The 23761-nt window shown below is 37.5% G+C and overlaps 1 pseudogene; it reads left to right on the top strand.

Moving 5' to 3' along the window:
* Nucleotides 1-1616: 1616 nt before the first annotated feature.
* On the top strand, nt 1617-1725 carry LOC119777637 (annotated as a pseudogene).
* The last annotated feature ends 22036 nt before the right edge of the window (nt 1726-23761 follow it).

Below are 23761 nucleotides of genomic sequence, written 5' to 3'. Positions count from 1 at the left end.
GATGGATGGATGGATGGATGGATGGATGGATGGATGGAATAGATAGATAGATAGATAGATATAGCTACGTGTTGCAGTATCTATAACAACCCAGACACAGGATTTCAGAATTAGACATTCCCAGTTATTAATTTCATACACTCGCAAAAGTAACGCAATAGTTACTTTTACTAGTAACTAGTTACTTTTATTATGGAGTAACTCAGTTACTAACTCAGTTACTTTTTGGGAGAAGTAAGTAGTAACTATAACTAATTACTTTTTCAAAGTAACGTGCCTAACACTGGTGCTTACTATATATTTTAATTTTGATGTCCATTTAGTAGGGATGGGCAATTAATTGCATTAATTAACAAAACACAACTTTGGCAATCAATTTGGTAATATTTCAGGTAACAGGAGTAAGACACTGACTTTCTCACTCCAGCCCATTAGGTGGTGGCAATGTGCTTAAAGTGAGTTTGCCACTCACACAGAAGGGCAGAGAGAACTGCAACTAGCAGCACTTTTCCACTCAACAGTAAAGCTGTGCCTTAACGGGCTATTGACAAAAAATATTATGTAGTTATTAATAACATCTAACCGCATAAATGAATTCAGAAAAGATGTTTTATATCCATACTTCCTCCCTCTTATTCCGTCAGGGTCGCGCTGGAGATTCTGCCTATTTCCAATAGTCTATGGGTAAAAGGCGGGATACACAACGGACAGGTCGCCAGTGCAACCCAGAGCTACAAGGAGAGATACTCCCATCCATACACACACACTCACACCTCAAGCTAATTACCTAACAGTCATGTTTTTGGACTGTGGGAGAAAGCTAGAGTACCCGGAGAGAACCCCCACATAAGACCCCTGGCCTGGAATCAAACTAAGGACTTTCATGTTGAAAGGCAGCAGTACCAAAGTCCAGTGGATTGTTTTTTTTAACTCTTTTTGGAATGGCTATGACCTGGATGACTGAGATTCCACACCAAATCTTCTATATTAGAACATAAAGCTCTATCAAATTACCTCTTTACAGCTCCTAAGGTGTAACAAAGTACTCAGTCAATTTTGCAAAATAACTCTCACCTCACACAGCTTTTTTATGTTTTTCAGTGTCCATGTGAGCTTTGAAATCTTTAGGACTTTTATTAGACGCTGAAACATGTTTGCCAGCTTTGCACACGCTGCACTCAGCCTCCCACTTGTCTCTACCGGGACAGTTCCTGCAAATATTTTTTGGAGTTCATCTTTAAAGCTGCAATTTCGTTTTGGCATTTTGTGTCCAATGCTGGTTGCATTGTTCGCTGTGTCTGTGTGGGTGTCTCTCTAAACCCTCCCAAAGTCCCTCAAGAATTAAATTGGGCAACAAAGTACTGTAGTAGTTGATTTCAGCATATGATTGCAGTTCCATAAAAAACAGTGAATACCGGACGTTTTCATGAATTTGTAATCTCCCTCTGGACACCACCGACAGAATGTAAAAATATAACATGTCTGGGGAAAAGAGGATGTTTGGTCACCCTAGTTTTCATCATAAGCAATTATTAAAAGATACCGCCACAGCATCTGAGAATATTTTTAAGGTACAGCATATCATACCATATGATCTTACCATGTGCATATCATTCGCTCTTGTTTCTCTTCAGATCATATAAATCTTTTGCCTTTTACAAAAGATTTCCATGCAGGGAAACAACAAGAGTTATCTGAATATTTTGATGCCCTACTGAGAGGTCGGATGATCTTTGTAGGGGAGTTTGGCCTAGTGGTTATAGCTTTGCGCTTCGGTCACAGAGGTTCTGAGTTCAAGCCCCACTCCCATGGACTGCCACTATGGGCAAGACCCATAACCCCCACACTGCTCCCCGGGTGCCGCACAATGGCAGCGCACTGTTCCCCAAGGGGGTGAGTTAAATGCAGAGAGTGAATTTTGTTGCTTTGTGACAGTGTAAGGACAATAAAGTTGAATTCTATTCTATTTTTCTATTCATACAAAATAATTCAAAACATTTCCTTTCTGCAAAACAAATACATTTGTTTTCATGGTTTTCATGTGGCTACAGGTCAGGCCTCTGCGGCTGGGCTGAAAAGTAAAGTAAGGCACATTTATTTATAGAAAACATTTCCCTAGCAAGAGAATTCAAAATGCTATAAATAATATGAAAATAGACAGGGAAAAGAACATTGTAAAATAATAATAATAAACAATTTTTCTCTCAAGAAATTTTTAGTTTATGTGTACCAACTCTATTAGATTGGTGCTGAATAAATTAATTTAACCATATTTCTGTTTAAAAACCTAACATTAAGATTATGTTCCGTAAGTAACCCATTTATTAAAATAATAGATACAGATATCAAATTTTCATTAAAGCTACAGTGTGTAATTTTCAGCGACATCTAACGTCCAGACTGCAGACCGCAGCAACATGAACATCTCCCCCCCACCGCTTCTCCCCCCAACAGTACGGCAAGCGTTACGGGACAAAATGTCTTCCACGACGTCTGCATCACCTACCTTCTTAAGTGATGAGGTTTGTTTACATAGATAATTTTACAGATAGTATTTCATTAGTCTGTGTAGGGTATAGATTTCAGTACCGTCTCAGTTCATCTCTCTCAACTTGCCGTAGTTTCTTTCGAGGGTAATGGGCGATCTCGCAATCGCTAGTTTGTTGGCTCTGTGCTGCCGTAGCAAAGATGTCTGCCTCCATGGCTGCGAGACCCGCTCCTATGTAATTATAAATAACGAATTCCAAGGCAACGCAAATATTAAGGTTAAGAGGCTGAGCTCGTAGATGATGATAAATAACATAGTTATGTATAATATATTACATGTCTGACTGTATATCCCTGTAATTATTACACACTGTAGCTTTAAAGCCAGTTTCTAAGACTTGAAGCCGATTTTCATTTTGCGTCTGGTTTTACCTGACAATTTATGGCTCTTACATTTGATTGTTGATCACTACCTCCTAACCTGTTTATTTTTGTTTTCTGCCATATATTAACACAGGGATTTTACAACTATCTCCCTTCAGGGCCCCCGTTTTCCCCAGAAACAATAATTTCTTACAGAGATATTGCTGGAACTCAGTAGGCATGAGCTCATCATAAACACTCAATGTCATAAAGAGGAGGTAAACATGTGCTGCTGTTTTAAATGAAGAAGTAGCTGCAAGAAAGTAGCCAAGGAATACTGAAATTGAATTATCAATCAGAATTAGGGAGAAGGGAGAAAACAGATCTATTTGTTAGAGAAATAAATCAAAGAGTGCCATCTTGGATCAAACCCATTTTGCCAAATGGGATGTCTTAATCTACAACATTTTACAAGTTTGGAGCCTAGCCATATTGGAATCATTGAATATTCTTATTTATGGGCTGTCTCAAACTTTTTTTTTAAACTCCTGCTGAGAATTTGCAGTATTTACTCCTACTCCCAAATTTAAGAATAAGAGCTATTTACCAACTTTCTCCAGACTAAGAATCCCCCAACTCCTCCAATTAAGAGACTATTACAGGTGATTTAAGTGGGTCTAAATTGCCACTAGAGGATAGTATTGAGGCCAGGGAGACTCTTTCCAGAAACTGAAGATGTTTTGGTTTTGACAACACACAGCTGATCAAATGTTGTTTGAAGAGAGCAGGTATTATTTGTGTTACTGATTTAATAAGGGACATAACCTGACCAGTAACTTCATGGAGCAGAGCTTCATGGTAGAATTAAAAGCCATGACAATAATACAACAGAAAATGGAACATGAATTGCACGTCCATCGCAGCTTCTCAAAGAACTACATCTAAAAACATCAGTTAGTCAAAAAATAAGGCCTAACTTAAGTGTGACTGTGAATTAATAAATGGTGGACATGAGATAAATAAACAGTGACCATGTTTAACAGTGGCATGGAAAAGACAAAAATAACTTGTGGCCAGTCGGTTCTAATACATGAACTTAGAGCATGTCCGCATGTTTTCAGAAATGAACTCCTATCTCATTTTTAGATTTAGTTTTTAACAGTCCTGCATGTGACTGGTAAAACTTCCCAGATTCCAAACTTAATGCTCATAAAAGAACCCAATTAAAAACTTAGACCTAGACTACTTTTATCATCATTTTGTATACAGAGTGTATACTCTTTCAGAGAGTAAATGAGCAGCAGCTTGGCAGTGAAATGAACATTTCCAGTCCATAAAGTGCAGCAGTGATCAAATGTAAGCAGTGGGGAGAAAAACATGGTGCAAAAATGCATTGATATTGAAGTTCAGAACATTCCAAACAAATATATATGGTGCAAATATGCAGTATTTTTGGTTTGGTGTTATCAGTGGGATGCAGAGTCTGTGATTTGATTTTGAGTTTTTTTTTTTTTTGTTCAGGATCAGGCTGTAATCTTTGCACCAGTCCACCAGCTGCTCCACCTCCTCTTTGTAGTCCTGCTCTTTGTCGTGTCTGATGAGGCCCACCACCGTGGTGTTGTCTGTAAAATTCACAATGTGATTGGTGGTGAACCTGGGGATGCAGTCATCTGTCATCAGAGTAAACAGTAGGGGGCTCAGGACACCATCCTGAGGGGAGCCTGTGCTTAGGATGATGATGTCAGGGGTGTTTTGTCCTACCTGGACTGACTGAAGTCTGTTTGTGTGGAAGTCTAGCACCCAATTGCAGAGAGGTGCATTTAAGCCCAGCTGTTCCAGTTTTCCTATCAGATGTTGTGGGATGATGGTATTGAAAGTTAAACCGAAGTCCAGGAACAGCATCTGCACGCGGGTGTCCTTGTCCTCCAGGTGTGCTAGGCTCAAGTGAAGGGCAGAAGATTAAAAAGGATAAACATTTTTGTTCCCCAGGTGGTTTTTTGGCGAGGGAAATCAACAGGCATGAAAAAAAAAAAACCTTCTCATATTAGAATAAGATCTAAATGACGATATTGAGATTTTTATTTATCTTTTTATTCAAGAGAAAATGCTTGAACATCAGAGCCATCAATAAGCTGTTCCATTCAGCAATTGGTAAATTCAAAGAACTTAGATGCAACATTATGTAAAAGTCCATTTACAGCACCAGGTGCTGTCTGAGAATCACACTTAAGATTTCATCCTATACTTCGCTAAAAGTGTGAGTGAGACATTTGATAAATAACTTTTAAGTCCAAATTTGAATTTAGATGTTTTTGCTCATAAGAAAACATGCAGATTTCTAAGCCAAAGCAATGCTTTTTTTGGTCCATTTTATAAAGCCTCAAACTTAACGCTAATTCCGACATTTTGAATTGAAAAAGATTTTATGGAATGACTATGACCTGGATGACTGAGAATCTTCCCCAGCATAAGTCCTCTCTTAAGAGTGATATTATCACTAATTACATGAAGTTTATATATCTTATGCTGTCTGCTCTCCAAATGTAATTCTATCTGTTGGTGTGGTTACAGAGATACGGGTTGCAAATCATCACTTGAATAAAAGATGTGTCTTACATTTAGATCAAAGTATGTCCAGATAAAAAAAGTGTTCATGGGAAACATTTAGAAAATCATTTTGCAAAGAGAAGAAAAGGCAGAAACATATCCATAGTATCAATAGGGCGATGGTCAACTACTGATCAAGAAGTGTTTCTTATTTATATTTCAAAGACAATAGGGCTATAACCAAAAGCATAATCAATTCTGGGAACGGAAATCATGTCTGTGTTTATTTGGCCAATTTCAGTATTCTATAAATGCCGTGAGCTCTGACAAAGACTGTAGGGCTTTTAAGGTGCAAACATTCTCACAGCATTACAGATCCTTAACTAGTCATAACAGATACACCTTGATTGTTTGTTGTTGTAAACCTTAATTCTAGTGTCAATGATGTCTATCAGACTGTCGAGCAACATAGCTTCTTTAGTCAGACGTTACTCAAGATTTTCTGAAAGATGGACAGCTACAGGAAATCCTTTATTCCCACAGCCATCATCTACAACAAATCATTGAAGAAACCTCTATAAATGTCACAACATTATTTTCTCTTTGATAACAACACAGTATTTTCAGCTGAATTGAATTGGCTAAAAATGGTTATTTTCAATGTTCAGTAGAGTTGGAATGCTATTAATACAGTATATTATCCCAATTATATATGAAACATTCTTTCCGATAATGAACTTAAATTAAATATTGGTTTATTTTGAAACATTCTGCACATTTATACAGGGATGCCATTTTTAAAAATGCAGCGGACCTGGCAAATAAATAAACAGATGTAACCAAGCCCCATTCAGCTCTTGAAATTTATAACCCAGCTTCCTTTTTAGCACTCATCAGTTAATGTGCAGGGTGCCTGCACATTTCTCGAATATAAAACCAGGAAAGAATGCAACTCACACACAGACACACCTAAGAAAAGAAAAAAAAAGAAAAAACATGCTGTGAATAAGACGCTGAATCAAAATTCTTGGCCATAGTCGAAGCTCTAAGTAAGCACAGAGGTGTAGGGAGAAAATCACCATCCCCATTTAAAGCGAGCAAAAAACTTCACACTTCCAAACATCATTATGCTTATCCAAGCCCTCATCGTGGCTCAGGACTTACTCAGCCAGGCAGCAGTCAGATCACAGGAGACCCCTGTGGTACAAACCTTCAAGAGAGGAATCAAATGAAAATAAGATGGAATAAAATGCTTACTACTACTGTACGGCCACCAAAACTGTGCAAGGTTTTCTTCTAGGCATAGTGAAGGTGTTTTGTGCTGATAAATTTAGCTTATGTCCATATAGGGTGTTGCATGGGCAAACGACTCTGAGTCGACTGAGCATATTTACAAGCACTGATGGAAAGAAAACCACCACTGGCAACAGCACTTTACTCAGGGCTTTACTCCTATTCATCAAGCGCCATAATTGAATGAGTATTGACAATGAGTTATCAAAGGGAGGAAGATTTGGAAGGATGATCACAAGACATGGACAAATGCGATAACTTCATATAGCCTACTAAGATTTCAACAGACGCACTGTATCACAGATTGACTGTATTCCTGCTCTAAGGCCCTGCCTGCAAAGGCAGAAGCTGCTAGCTGCAGGATACTAATATGGAAAAATTCTTCTGAGCACCAGGGTCACAACCTGAGACATTTTAGCCAAGACTTCAATCAATTCCAATTTTTTCACTGCAACATTTTGTGTCACATTTGCAAGCACAAAGTGGGAGTAAATTGTGTTTTAGAGGCGACAAAAATGTTGTTTCTGCTGAACCTCAGCAAATTAACAATCCATCTTTTATAGTAGAAAGCATTTTAGGAACTAATCCTAATTCTGCTGTTGAAGATGGCAAACTTTTCATAAAAGTTTGCTGCACAAGCACTTTAGATAGTTTCCCCCCCCCTCATCAAAATTCAGATTTATTTGGTCTTTTAAACTTCCTTAAACTTGAGAAGAATTTAAGTTGTTCTTTTTTCAGGTAGTGGTAAAAAGTACACTTTGTGCCAGAGCTTCCTCTCTTAAAAGAGAATCATTTATCAAGATATAATTACCGGTCATGTCTGCCAAAAGTAGGAACTCAAAGACAACGTGCTCAAAAGAAAAAAGTGGCTTCTTTTCACAGGCTTTCCCACAGATAGAATCGCTCTACAATGCACAAATATCCTTGAAAATCCGGATGCGCAGAACCACCTTTTGCACGCAAACACAGTCCCACACAAACAAACAACCCCTCCTGTAGCAACGCAGCATTGGGCGGATTAAGGGTCCTGAGTGGCTGTTTGCACTTATAATGGTTGTCCTAATTATCATTTAACCCTAATTAACCTGTATAGTTTGGAGACGGGTCTGATTAATCCTGCACATTGTTGGTCCTCTGTGGGGCCCAAATCAGCTTCCTCATTCACTCCTTAATCAGCTTTCTTCCAAAGCAGTGAAGAAATAACGTGTTCAGTAAATGTGCGCATGAACACAAACACACACTCATGAATCTAATAGCCAACATCATTGCTGGTGCAAACCCAAGGATAATGGGGTATACAAGGTTACATAGTTTTCGTCCTGAACTAATTTTCTTTTGGAAAAGTATCTTTCTGTCGTTTACTTTGATAGAGACGCATCAGTCATTCATATAACTTTTTGATTTTAATGAGCACCTTTGATATTATGTGGGTTATGCTGCACTATTGCCTCCCCAAGATTTCTCATCTGTGTTTTATGTTTCAGCTTGCTGCTTTCATGAGGTGAATTTTATTCTTTACTTTCAGGCACCAGTGCGCCGGATATGCATTAGATTCCACACATTTGTTTTTGTATCAGTTTGTAGATGCTGTATATTGGTAATATTACAGTGCCCTCAGGTTTAAAGAAAGTAACGGAAATAAACAAAATCAGATGTGCTGAAAAAATATGTTTTAAGAGCATAAGGAGAGGAGAGTCAGATTTTCTATGACAAAATACCTTGTTTAATATGAATATGGATGGAGCTGATAAATCAGGGAATACTGAAACAAAGATTTGTCTTTTGGTAGAACTTGGACTATAAACACAACCAGACATGGTTCATATCAAAGTAAATATGACTTAAGTCATTATGATGTACAAAATTCTACAAATGATCTATGATAAGACTTGTAAAATGATGATCACAGATGCCTTACAACCAGACTAAATCGTCAAAAGCTGGTAAGAAACAGAGCCCTAAATACCTGTAGTTGTCTCTGCCAAAATAGGTGCATTTATCAAATAAGTACTTTGAGCACTAAGTATCAATCAATGCCACACTTCCTTTGCATGCATTTATAGTTATTGATAATGTTTTCTTTGATTTTTATAAAAGACAATCTAAACAAAGACATGTATCTCTATTTTAACAATATATGATTTTTTTTATATTGGTCTATCATGTACATATTTATTACATTTTAATTGTAAAGCAACCAAAGTTTCATAATATACTTTTTTTTTTTGCATGGCACTATAGCTTAATGAATGCATTGATTAAACATTCAATCAATAAAACTAGTAAATGGTCAAAGGAATCCTTAATTCCAGTCCTTGAGGTCCAGTGACCTGCACCTTTCAGATATTCTCTCTGTTTTAACCACAACTCTGCTGGATTCAAGCTTCTGTCATTCGTAATCGCTCTTTAGCCAAAGCAGAAGTGCGTCAGGGGTCATCATGTGAAGATCTATCTGAATAGTGCAAGCTGTAACGAATAACGAAAGGAAAGTCAGCCTATGTGCCTTCTGTCCTAATTTGATTTAGAACAGGGAGCTTGCAAGCTCCCTCAGTTGCCCAAAGGAGCAGTAAGAAATCCTACAATCCTTTGCGTCAGATGATTCTTTTTGGGAAGGCTAAAGCCCCAGATTTCACTAACATCATCTCTGTCAGGTATTGAAGTCTGGAAGGCTAAAGAGAGTCTGGAATTCACACAGGCGCTTGGAAAGGAAAGTGAGGGTTTCAATTAGACGATTCCAGACGCACGCCTTGACTGAATGGGTAATTTGAACATTTAACTCAGCTGCGTGGAAGCAGAGACACTTCTAAAGCCGCAGAACTCTGGACCTTGAGGACTGGAATCAAAGATCCATGCCATCCAGTTGAAATAGTTTAATATTCAGGGCACAACTATTTTTTTTTTATCAAAAAAGAAAAAACAACAAAAAAAGAAAAACTATTTTCATAACTTATGTGGACATGTTTTGGAATACCAAGATATTATTTAAAGCTATATTTGTTATTTTTTCCTTTCTTATTTCATACTGTTAACTTCTCTGTTGTGTTATTTTTTATTTTCTTTTTGGTCCTTACTGACACCTGATGTAGCATTCTCAGTGTGAACTTTTTTCATTTTGGACTTGCACACATATCGTGTCTCCGGTTTGCATGATAATGCTCAAAATCTGTCAAATGAGGAGCAGAATATTGGGGAAAGTCATTTCATCCAGTCCCTGCATCACTGCATATACACAGAAGAAGACCAAGTCTTTTGCATCAACTTGCTATCATATCCAGAAAGGCAACAGGTGATATTTCAGAGGGAAACCAAAATTCATTAGAAAGCAATTACCTTCCAGTCGCTGGCTGACATTATCAAGCTTCTACATACTATACCTCTGAAGGTAATATTCCGACAATGACACAGTATCTTTCCCCATAGACCATTTGTATCTTCCATTTGTTCAATCATTTGTGCCCCAGTACCCACATGCACAGGTTATGAGACATTGTGGCACAGGGCCTTAGGGCTGATAACCTAAGGCTGGCCGATATCACTTATTTTCTGTGTAAAGGATTTTATTTTCCATCCACCTTTCCATCCTTCCATATCCCAGCAATTATGTGATTTTTGTAATGGTGGGAGCAAGCCAGGCAGAAAGGACCAGATGTCCTTCTCTCCAGCTATGTCTTGTTGCCTTGCCTAAATCAGATGGCATATGTATAGGTTCTGGGTTGTTGCAAAGCAAGAAAAAGTTATAAACATTGTCAACTTTTTTAAGCCTTGGTATACCAGCTGATTCCTCTGCTCCTTTGCTTTCCCTGAGAGAATGTGTGCAGAAGGTTATTTTTATTAGTGAGTCTCTGTTTCACCTTACAGTGTCTAAGTCTATGCCTTTTGGCCACTGGGATACAGTCCTGATTCAGCATCTGACTTTGAAAAACTGCAACAGAAAACAAATGCATTGTTTTTGCTTATACACTGGCCGTATCTGCCAGTCAGTATTAAATACTTTCTCCCTGACATAAATTAAACCTGTCACCATTTTTTACTTTCAACAGAAATGGCTTTCATTTTAGGGCTTACTTAGGTGAGAATTTTGCTTAATACTTACAAAACCAAAGTGAGGTTGAAGCTGCCATCATTTCCTAGTTTGCTATTTATGTTCAATCAATTTAAGACATGTGTTATATGGATTTGAAATGAAGGAAATCTGTAAGCTCTTGTTATGTGAATGATGTGTGTCAATCTTAAATAGTTTATCTATGTTGGGTTTCAAACATCCAGAAAATCAATGTGGGTAAAACTTTTGGAAAGCATATTGTCAGATTTTGTAATTTGTAACAAATCTGCAGCAGTACACAATATTTTGTGGCTGTATTGGATTCTATGGTGTTAATGGCATAATAAAGTGATGCCAAAGCATTATTAGTATCATCACATCAGTAAAATGAAACCAAGATACAAAATATTCCGATTGGGAATGAGAATCCCTGTACATTTTACTTCTACAAAGCTACCAAAGATTGCTCATAACTGACTTTGATACCTTGTTTAAAAGGAAAACATCAGACAGCCAATAAAAAAACTAACATGGTAAACTGCATAAAAAATTATGTTAGGCTCTGAAAACCTGTTTACAAACCAATTCTTTTTTGACAAACCTTTTAAGTTCTTTTTTCTAATGATCTTAACTCAACCCATCAACAGTTCTTTAAATGCTTTTTGTGATACCTATTGAGATACTATAAGCCTCAAGGGTCCTTACAGCTCTTATTTGGCATGACAGCTTTCAACCTGTTCATAGTTTTAATGAACTGATACAGAAAGCTACACAAGCATTCTGTGGTGTTTTTGATGATGGAGAAAGAAAAGAAAGATGTGGCAATGCAGTGATGTAGTTAATTCTGAATCATTGAAGGACAATGATTAAATGCATTATTAGCACCGCATCATTAAACATCAAATGTAGATATGTAATTAGTCTTGTTTACATTTAGTAGTTTACGTGAGGAAAAAAAAAAAAACGGTTTAGCTTGAATTGCCATCTACTGATCCTATTTATTTAAGGATTGGTGAAAAACTACCTCTACCATTCTTAGATAGGAAAAACTTTGATGAAAAATAAATACTAATTTATTCATTGAATCAAAGCTGTTCATAGTCTGAGACCAGTATTTAAGCTGGAAACCATACATCTATATTTACTTTTCCTGTGTCATTGCTTTGTTGAACTGCCGTTTGATTCCAAATAAAACTGCAAATTTCCTTCTGCATTGTGACAATGATCCATTGTTACCTGTATATTGGCCAAGGAAGCAGCTAAACACAGCATCTGGTTTTCTACATTGGTTTATTTTTGTTGTTTTGGGTGAAGTGGATTTGTTTGGGTTGTGGTTCCTTGGTTGGCCACATATTGTTTTCATTTTTGTAAAAAGGTAAATTGATTTCACTTTCCAATATTTTGTTTTTGTTTCACTCTTCATAAAAAGGGAAATTGATGGACTAAAGAGTTAAAATATTGTGAAATACTCACCTCTGCTGTTTCACACTCCAAGCAGGTGTGTACAGGACTGCACCATTGAATAATTGAAGGGGGGGTTGATCTGAAGTATGGTGTTTTCTATATTGAGTATTTGTTTGGGTTGAATTGAAATATTTGTTTTCCGTATTTATTTGTAAAAGTATTTCTTAATCAGCTGTTCGTTTAAAACTAATTTTCCTTTTCATTTTGTTATTGTGAAGCTCAACATCCTTTTAAAAATGGTTTATTCCAATTTAGTTCCTCCTCTATATAAGAAACATGTCTGCCATTGTTCTGTGGTTGGTGTGGTTTGGTTGATGTCCTGCTCCAGAAAAAAATATGTTTTGTAAGCTGAAAACTCTTCTTTCAACCAGTTTGGGTCCCACCTCCAAGACTGCTTGGCCTCCTGACAAGCATGAATACACCAATTTCCAGTGGAATTTAGGTCTAGACTTTTACAAGGCCATTGTAAGACATAAATACACTTTAATGAAAGCAATTTCTCATTCATTCACACCCTGATGGGGACAAGCTACATTCGCCACAGCTGGCCTGGGGCCCACTGACAGAAGCAAGGCTGCGATTCACATGCGCCACTGGGCCCTTTGTCCACCATCAGGCATCCAGTGAAGTGTCTCACCAAAGAACACAATGACAGAGATGAAGGAGCTTGGGTTCATACTGGCGAACTCAACAATGGTTGCAAAAATCTTCAGGTGAGACAACAGAAGAGAAAATGAGGGCCTTAAAACCAATATTATATTCCAAATATATGCAGCACAGGTAAGTACTCTGCAATCCGTCAATGTTGCTGTTTATATCTTCTTGCTTTAAACTAGACACCAAGCATTGGTATATATGTATTCATTTAATAATCTAACTAATTTCAGCCATACTGGGCATAGCTTACCCATACTGTACGTTTTTGTCCTGTCTAAATGACCATGGGGGGGGGGGAATGTGTTTCAACTGTTGCATTCTGGTGGCTGTTTTTTAGCACTGTCTACTATCTTCCCATCGCAACTCTTAACCCTTTATCTATCCCAGGAGAAGATAAGAATCCCTACTGCATGATCCTGCCACCACCTTTTTTTATTGGTAAAATTCACATTTTTTTAAAGTATGTGTTTTCAAGGTGCTAAGCAGTGGAGATTTGAGGCTGTAGTGTGACAAAATGAGAAAAATGTGCAAAGCACTGTAAAATCCGGATAAACTATGTGAACAGCATATGCATAACATCGCTAGCACTGCTGCCCTTATTGAGATTCAACCTTTAAGACTGGAAGAGGAGAGAAAGGACACTATCCAATAAAAGGGTAAGATACTAGCGAGTCTTATAGACATTTTCTGAAAACATATTAATAAAATCTGTTGACATAAAAAAAGACCAAGGGGTAACATCATCAACTTAAACTCAAAGACACAGACATAAGGCCTAAAATATAGCATAAGGTGTTCAAAATGCCTATTATACAGAATAAAGGTCAGAATCAGACCTTGACAAGCAGCCCTACTTTTCAAATCAAAGGTACTTTACTGCAGTTTGCTAATAAGCTGTGGCCTTTTTAATAAAACACATCCTCTAACAGAGCTAGCTTATTATTTTGCCCAGTGAGCAGAAGTGAGCAGACCATTGGGTGAAAAAACAAAAATTTGTGGTTTTATACAGACTGCCAGAGTGGACGTACATATCAAACCTAGGTGTTGTTTGCAGATCACACTTGATGCTCAGAATTACAGGAGGGAAGAGCCAACTGCTGACAGCACTGATGTTGCTGAGAAACTGTCAAAATAGGTCAGGCTAAGGAGGGCAGATCTGAGTGATTTGAGGGCACATTTCAGATCAACTTTGTCCACAAAGCCTGGCAGAAATGATGATGTACAAAACCCCTAAAATCCACCAGCAAACATTACTATTCCTGTGACTCTAAAATTGCAGCATGATGATATTTCATGAAGTGATGCAACACCCACAAATATTGATTTTGCCTTGGTATTACAAATAAAAGTTATTTGTAGATTAAATTTGACTCATTATGTTGCTTAATTAGTTGTCATCCTAAAAGCGCCATTATGTATTTTGATTTTTGTGGAATACCCCAGACTACCCTGTCCCTGCTTAAAAATAAATAATATACTTTTCAAAAAGGCTCCTACCAGTTGTCTAAATATACCAATGACATTTAGTCTTCTAGTGATGTTAGTTTTAGAGATAGGATAGAAAGCTGACACTGTTTTGACCTGGTCTGGTCCACATGAGGCTAAATGTCGTTCACTTTCAATTTGCTGTTTGTAACCAAAAAAGGTTTAACTCATAAAGGAAAACATGATAAATGCCTCTTATAAACAGTATGAAGTCATACAGTATGGGACTTCATACTGTATTTATGTACATCCAGACTTATGCCTCTAACATGGAGGAGCAACATTTATGCATAGATCAGGATCTACAAATTCTGTTTGTACACAGTTTATAAATGGAGCTTCATTAAGAGCATTGCTGTTATTCTTGCAAGCTCAGGAAACAGAGCAAATGTCTGTTTATGCTGCATCTATTTTGAATGTTGAAGCTTAAATTTTTTAAGGATGTTATGCTTCACATTACAATATCTTTGTTACAAGTTTGCAATAAAGGTGGAGCTGGTGCTGGCCTTGGAGACAGTATTATTAAAGTTTCTTCTCATTGATTTGAGGAGTAAAGCAAACTTAAGAATGCATTGTTTATTTTTTACATGTGTTTGTTTTAAAATCTTTTAAAAATCATATTTTTTCTTTTGTTGTATAACTATAAGATCTGATTATGGAAAAAATAAATATATGCTATACTAAAGTTTGATCATGTTGGTTGATTAATTCAAGAAAATCTTCAAAGATGTGCAACTATCTGAATGACACACTGCATGAAAAGTGGGATTTTCGTCAATATACGGCACTGTAGATTGTCGTGGAACTTCAGGTTAGCGGCAGTTTACGGCAATTTGCAGGCTTCGTCGAAAACTCCCGTAAATTGTCAGAAATTGACGTGGAATTTCTTAGGCAGTGTTCCCCCCATGCCTCCCCCCCATGGAATTCGAGGGGAGGCTTTAACATGTAAATGAACATGCTGTGAGCTATACAAATGCAAACCAGGGTTGCAGGTGGGGTTTTACCCCAAGTGACATCTTTCTCAGGAAGAAAATCTCTGATACAAAGAGATCAGGCTTAGTATAGCCTCTCACATTTTAGCTTGAATTGATTTATTTAATTAAAGTATAGAGACCAAAACAGATCTTTAGCTGACAGAGCAATACATTTAGAGCAGTAATTATTTTAAAATAAATTTGCATTTAAGATCAAAAATAAAATATTGTCTGTCAATATGCTCAATTCACAATTACTTAAGTGGAAAAGTTTCAAGAAATGAGTCTGAGATGATTCACTTTATAACATGGCGCATTATCCTGTTGGAAGTAGCCATCAGAAGATTGGTACACTGTGGTCATACGGTCTGGCCAGGTCAAGATCCGCAATTGCAATTGCACCAAACAGGAAAAAGAACATCGACAAATTCCGGTTCGTCAAATTAAAATATAGCAGCAACAGATTGGTGACTAGAAATTATAGCACAATTCTTATAAATATCTAAAAAAAAAAAAAAAAACTAACACCGTTTATTTAAATGATTGGATCCAAACTATTGGTTATTCACCAACCAGGAAGCAGATTTCTCATCTCCATTAAAATATTTATTTTATACCGAGGGACTTAAAGTTTAATCAAATCCAGTTAAAAGAAACTTCTTATTACAGGAATGAAAAGAGATGCTAAGTTGTAGAGAACAAGTTCATAAAAAAAAAAAAAGCAGTTTTGAATTATCCTTATCTCTGTTACAAAAATCTACAAAAATATATATATATATATTTGGGCAGAAACTGAACATATGCTGGATGATGGTGGGATTTTTTTAATATGTCATATTAAATTAAGCGCTCACAGGGTTCATACAGGAATGAGTGACTCTAATTTAATGCTATTTAAATGCTATTACAAATGATTTTAATGCCATCAACAAGAACCATGTACACAAGTTATTAGTGTACATGAAATATGAAGGAGCTCCAAGCAGAGTTCCATGACTCCTGTATGTATGTAAACACACACACACACACACACATATATACGTATATATATTCTCTAGCTTTTTCTCCGCCTCGAGCTTCCTTTCCGAACATACGGCTTTATAAACAGTTCCACGCAAATTAATAGCGATATAATATCTGACGAAATTGTTTTTAGAAGCATTTTTATTAAAGAATCATAAATGCAACGATAAACATATTTAATTAATTTTAGTGCCAATTGAGGCCTTGATTAAAAAAAGAATTATGAATTGTAATTATTTTTAATGATCCGCGGAAACCCTGGTTCATCTGGCGCATGCCCTCTACGATCTCCAAGGAACTCAGAGAGGAGGGGACGGAGCCACAGCGGCGGCTGTAGGCTTTGCTTTGTGCAGGCGGTCTGGAGCGCAGCGGGGCGGAGCGGAGCGGAGCGCAGACGGAGTATGTGGGATTTCGGGGTAAAACTCTTCTTGGACGCGATGGCGACTCTGCATCGAACAAGACGAACTCAAAGAAGAGATGCTAGCGGTAAATATATGTTCGATTACTGCCTGCTAAGCTAAAAGCGGCCTAGCCTGAGCTATGGCTAATAGCAGCCTAGCTATTAGCCTATCTAGCCTAGCTTGCAAGAACAAGCTTTATTAAAGTGCATTTTTTTGTGATTTACAGGAAGCAGTACGCCGTCTTAACAACTCGGAGGCTAATTGCAGGCGCTATGAACCGGAGCAAGGGTAAGATTTAAAGAATATGCTTTCATTCTGCGGTAAAAGGTAATGGATACCGATCATAGCTTTACATTTTGTTTTCACAGACCTCCTTTTTGCTCGGAGCCATAATCAGCAAGTCCAGATTTGCACGATGATGATAAAGATGACATTGTGTGTAAGTGACTTGTTTTAATGTTTTCTCCTTCCTTGTTACTGTGACTTGCGTTTGATTTTTTATTTATACCACTCTCATTTAATTGTTTTCCAGCTGCCTGTAAGACGTATTTTCAGACGGTACGCAGGAGCTTCAGATATACGCTGCCAGCCAACACGCTGCGTGCGGAGGCTATCTGCTCGGAGTCGGGCCAGAAGAAAGAGGGTAAGACTTTATTTGGTGACTATTTTTCAGGTGCATTAATAGATGTGTTGTGTCCATACGCAGTGCGCTGATTCATTGTTTTTTTTTTCAGCTGCTGAAAGCGAGGCAGAGTGTGCTAGCAGATGAGGAAGTGGAACTCTGGAAGTCCGCCGTCGTCAGCGGTGTCTCTGGATGGATTGTACGGTCGCCACCATTTCGTAGGCCGGAAATTAAGCTGCAGTCCCGGTTAGAAGCGATGCCGAAGTACAGGGCCACGCACAGTAGGCGTCTGCACATCAGACCTGCCTCGGAGGGAATGCTGCCCGTTACCTCCAACCACGAGGAAGCAAACGGACTGTTCACGGACTTTTAATTTTTAGAAACGCATGTGTTTGGATACGCGTTGTATATAGTTGTGTGTGTTTTAATAAAGCTCTTTCTTTGCATAAATAGCTTCCTGGCAAATGTTCATTTCCTGTATAAATTCATTCATGTCCTTGAGGGTAGCATAATAATTGTGTAGTAGTGTAGGATAACATAAATACACACCATATGAATGAATAAATATATGAATGAATAAATATATGAATGAATAAATATATATATATATATATATGAATAAATATATATATGTAAATATATATATATGCCAACCAATCACGAGCGACTTTACTTGTTTAAAAAGAAGCGGTTCCGTCCAATACTCAGTAAGAAAATTAAAGCCTGGCGTGGCCACGTGTGGTTTTGCTGCCAATCACGAGCGATGTCATTTGTTTGAGAATAATGGTTTCAGCCAATACTGAGTAGGTTATTCAAGCCAGACCTGGCCAGCCGCGCGGGTTTGCTGCATTCATATGCTAATTAGGGCCATTAGTACAGCTGATCGCTCTCCACATACGTCACGGTACGTTTCCGACAATTTGTGGCACGACAAACGCGGACAAGCACGGGTTGCAAATTGTCGGAAACTGACGAAAATCAGGCAGATCTGCGGGAGTTTACGGGGGTTTACGCGGACGAAAATCTCACTTTTCATGCAGTGACACCAAGGCTTTTGAGGTATTGTTCAGACCATTTCCTGCTTGCAAACTGTTGCATTTTGGCAACCATGGGAACTCCTATTGGTCCTATTGGTAATTTTACTTTTAATTTTACTTACTTTAGTTATTTTTTTTTTACTTATTGCTCTTCTAAATTAAGTAAGTGGATGTAAAAAAGGAGTTAATTCTAATGACATAAGCGGGAAAAACTGGGAAAGGCTGTATAAGATAGACTGTGAGAAAAACCTTGATGTTTATTCCAAGTGATTTAGAAACAGCTTTTATGAATAAGTATAACTTATATAACTCATTAAAACTTATTTCTTCCTTTTATGCAAAGTTGTAAGAACTGCCTATTGTCAGTCACTCTGTAATAAGAGAATACCTTGGGAAGCAAGTTCTAAGTAGGTCAGCAGAATAATTTGAACTTTTTTCCCCTTGTAAATTAATCTAGGAGGCTTGTTAAACTGAAAACTCAACATTCATAGGTTTGTCTTTTTAAAGGTAAAGGGATTTAGATAAAATCTTTTAAATGATTTTTTTATTTCTAGATATAATATTTCCCATTTCAGTGAACTATTCCTAGACAGGGATGCTGAATTAGTTAAATACAGCTTTTAAGCCTAATATTGCTCTAGAAAATAACAAAAGTATGCTTTTTTTTTTACATAGATTAGGGGCGGCTGCTGCTCTCTGAAACAGGGGAGGCTCAGTGGTGTTAATTAAATCCAAACGTCATGTCATAACAAATGTTGAAACACATAAAACAACACATCTTGTCATCCGTTGACAACACTGCGACAGGTGAAAATAGCTTTTGTGAAGCACTCTGAAAATAATAAACTCCAGAAAGCAGAGCAAGTGTTTAGGACAAGATGACTGATCTGACCAAATGATCAGTTTTCCCTATTGACTCATGAGGAAAACCTCCTCGCTGTCAGTCAAAAATCCTTCAGTATGTTTGCTAATCAGCATCGAGCAGCCAGCCTCATGACCCGCCCCTGCTCCATAGACCCTCTAAGAGGTTTAGCCTCACTGGAAGGCTTCTGGAAGGCTCATTCACTGGAAGCCTCACTGGTTTCTCCCTGCTTACCTCCATAGACCGAGACTCAAACCTCAACAGGGATTTTGAGCGGTCAACAGCTCATTAATGTACAACATATTAATATCAAATCAGGAGCATTTTAGCGCATATTTAATGCAGTTTAATGAGTACATTTGTTAAGTTTGAAAATGCTAATTTTACCATTAATTTTACGAAATTTACAGGGGATGTAGCCTCTCTTATATTCAATGAGAAATCACCACTGACATAGATGTAGCTATGCCTTCTTTGAGGGATGTAAGTGAATAAGCAGCTTTTAATGTGATGTTTTAGTTCCTGCTTTTAATTAAATGTACAATATCTTTATGAAATTAAATATAAAACAAAATAACCCAAGTAGACATTTTTTTATGTATTTATTTAGGTAGAAATCATAATTTAAAAGCTAAGTAATTTTTTTTTTCTAACCACAGTCAGGCATGATGAAGAAAGCTTGTCTGGTAACTGGAAAATAGGATAAAAGGTGACAAAAAGCAACATAATAGATGCTTTAGAAGTATTTTACTAGTGTAGGGGGTTCTCCAGATGTGGTGGTCAATAGCCCTCAAAGCAGCTATTCTGTGTTTAAATCCTAATTCAGGACCTTCCCTCCCTCAAACCCAGCCTATTTCCTATCTGGTGAATGTGAATGAAGGTTCACTGGTGCCACAAAGTAGGGGAAAAAACAAGCAACATCCCAGGCTTTAATCTAAGAGAACTGTCAGAGCCAATACAACTTGTAGAGCTCACTTTCCATAGTTATGACCAGAGTTTATGATCTGACAATACAAAATATACTGGAAAAAATCCAGGGGGTGTTTAATAGTGTTTAGTGGTCTCAAATGAGAAAAAAAGTAACTATTTTAAGAGATAAGACTTACAAAATATAATATCTCAGTAATAGCAGATCAAGGCCACAGTCAAACATGTGTGTGGGGGGGGGGGGGGGTGATGGTAGGGTGGGCTGGGGCTACTATGCTGGGAAACTTGGCAAAATCAATTAAAGCTACAGTGTGTAATTTTTACAGGAATATAAAGTCAGAAATGTAATATATTATACATAACTATGTTATTTATCATCACCTTTGAGCTCAGCCTTTTAACCATAATATTTGCGTTGCCTTAGAATTCGTTATTTATAATTACATAGGAGCGGGTCGCGCAGCCATGGGGGCTGACATCTTTGCTCTACGGCAAGTGCAGAGGCAATAAACTAGCGATTGCGAGATCTCCCATTACGCTCGAAAATAACTACGGCAAGTTGAGAGAGATGAACTGAGATGGTACTGAACAGTAGATGGCAGTATTATGCCTGAGAAGCGTTTAGTCTGCCTGAAACCAAAGAAGAAGAAGAAGCAGGTATACGGCGCTTCAGTAACAACAAAGGTGAACAAGGCGGCAGGCGTGAGTGACTTGGCAAACTGTTTGGCACTGTGTGGCCAAACATCAGACGAATGGAGGATCATGCCTACTCTGTATCACAACGAAAAGCGGCGGACACCGAACCCCCGTCATCTAAGAAGCGGAAACACGACGAGAATAAACTCAAGCGTGACAAGAAACGGCAAAAAACACGGATCAACATTGGCACGGCATTTACACGATGGAAGTCACTGATGGAGGAAAAAGGTTTTCAAAGTGACGCTCAAGTTGCCAGTTTTCTCTTGGACAGGTAATTAATCCTACACACACAATTGTCTAATATCACTGCAGTTTTTGGAGTACAGGATGCTCAGACCTGTCTAAAACAATAACATGCTGCGTGATGATGCTGTTACTCTCCAGTATACTTATTCAGCAACGTCCCTGACGTTTCACAGGTAATGATTCAGTAATTTTCTGTAAAATAATTTTCTGGATATATACCTCGGTTACTTCTCTCCGGCTCCTTTGGAGATCTTCAAGCCTTTCCTCCTCTGCTCTAGTCACCCCGCTGGCACCCCTCTCTCGCCTGGCCCTAGCTGCACGCCCTCGCCCTCTTCCTCTCCCTCTTCCTCGCCTTGTAACCCCCGTGCCACAAACAAGACTTGGACTCTGTAAACGGGGAATATATATTCTTCTAGCGAACACAATCTCGCTGTTAAACTAATGACTACAATTCCTTCGTCTGTTTATATCACCATGCAAAGCAGCTCACCAAAACGTCACAACGACGTAGAAAAAATAACGGGTATATTTATTATCTAAAGTCTACATGAAATCTATACCCTACACAGACTAATGAAATACTATCTGTAAAATTATCTATGTAAACAAACCTCATCACTTGAGAAGGTAGGTGATTCCGACGTCGTGGAAGACATTTTGTCCCGTAACGCTCGCCGTACTGTTGGGGGGGAGAAGCGGTGGGGGGGAGATGTTCATGTTGCTGCGGTCTGCAGTCTGGACGTTAGATGTCGCTGAAAATTACACACTGTAGCTTTAAACAACTGATTTTGCTGTATTAAATAAAATCAAAAATGAGAACCAGGTTGTAAGTTAAATAAAAAAAAATAAAAAACACAATTTGGGATTAATTAAAACAAATAGACAAAGAGAAGAAATAGAGAAGAAATAGAGAAAAGTGGCAAATCTATATCAACTCTTTAAAATAAGAGTGGTTAAAATTCCTAATACAATGTTGTAATTGGCCAATAATGTTTTTAATTAGAGCCAGGGTGGTTGGGACATATTTTTTACCCTTAATGTATGACATCATCCTTTGAGAAAAGCAAAAACAGAAAAATATGTAGGGATGCAAATAATGTTCTCACAGCACTGTAAATTATTTTATTTACAATAAAAATAGAATTAAGGCATGCTTGTATTATAATTTGAATTTATCAACGTAAGCCCTCCTAATGAACAAACATTACTATGTCTGAGGTAAATCCCCAAGGATTTATCCACCTGTATCCAGACCAATCCCCATCACTGTTGCTCTCCACCACCAATAACCTTCCCCTAGCCCTCTTCATTTTTTCTTCCTCTCCTTACTTTTCATTCTTGCATCGTCTGTGCTGTTTCTCTCAACAGGCAATTTTCCTCTTTCCCTTCTTCTTGCCTCCTCATGACTCAAGTCACGAGTCATTAGAAAAGCCTGACCTTCTGGGAAAGGTCCTGCGTAAGCAGTGATAAAGTAGGGTTGGCCAATTGAAAAAAAAAGTTACGCTGTAGCACTAAAATAGGTGCAGCTATAGTCCAGGGAGCAGACTAATGATCCTTAACCTTCAAGTACCATTAGCTGAAATAAAGACTAGAGGGAGGAATACAGACTAGAGGGAAGACAAAAAAAACCCTGTATGACATGAAGACAACGATATTGTGAACATTAAATAGACAATTTCTGCTTCTAAAATCTCTTCCGATAGGCCGCTGGCCCTATGAGGATGTATTAGTCATCCTGAAACTCTTATAAATAGCACATATTTAATTAAACAAACAGAAAAAAGTGTTATTTTTATGATTTAATCTATCCTTAATTTGACCACACCTCCAGTTTGCCGATGCCTACTGGGAGCAATTGGAGGTTCTGATGGTGATGAGCCCTAAAACAACATTAGAATCAGATCAAATGAAGAAGATCAGAGGATCAGAATAACAATGAGAACATCAGGCTACTGCTACTTTCAGAACCCAAAATGTTTACTTATATTAACATTGAAAAATATGTGGATATAAATTTAATGCATTTAAAATCTGAGGCAACTGATGCAGTTTGATGTTCTTTAAAAGACAATTAAAAACCTTTTTGCTACTGAATAAAACTGTTCTTGAAACTTTATTTAAATTTGAGTAAATACAACCACAAATATTAACATTTTTCCATCCATAATTTATACCTCGTGACTGTTTTTTAAAGGCAGAATGATCAATATTTTTGCTGAAAATATAAACTTTGCTTAGTTCAGGCTAATAAAATAAACATACTACCTTAATTATGATTCCCCTTGGGGATGTTTTTTCAGGGTTTTTGTACAATGTTAGTTTTCCAACACACATTGTGCTTTGCCTGTACACAGTTGAACTTTGATCTTCTCATCTTTTATGCATATCTATCTTTTCCACATATAACTTGTTGCAAACTGGACAAATTGGTCCTTAGAGCTATTTTTAACATATTTCTCCTAAATGAGATCATCTCTGCAGCTCAGTTTCAGAGTTGTAAGAGCTAAAGACCTAAATACATACAGTATACATACTTTATTTTTTAGATTTTCATTTATGTTAGTTTCCTAATACCTAAACTTTAAATAATACAAAGAAAGTTTTGGTTTTGTCATTCCAATATGAGAAAACA

Source organism: Cyprinodon tularosa, unplaced genomic scaffold (assembly GCF_016077235.1).
Source record: "Cyprinodon tularosa strain WSP-4 unplaced genomic scaffold, ASM1607723v1 ctg1257, whole genome shotgun sequence".
NCBI lineage: Eukaryota > Metazoa > Chordata > Actinopteri > Cyprinodontiformes > Cyprinodontidae > Cyprinodon > Cyprinodon tularosa.
The sequence above is the reverse complement of the archived record's forward strand: the minus strand, read 5'-3'. Positions and strand labels throughout refer to the sequence as shown.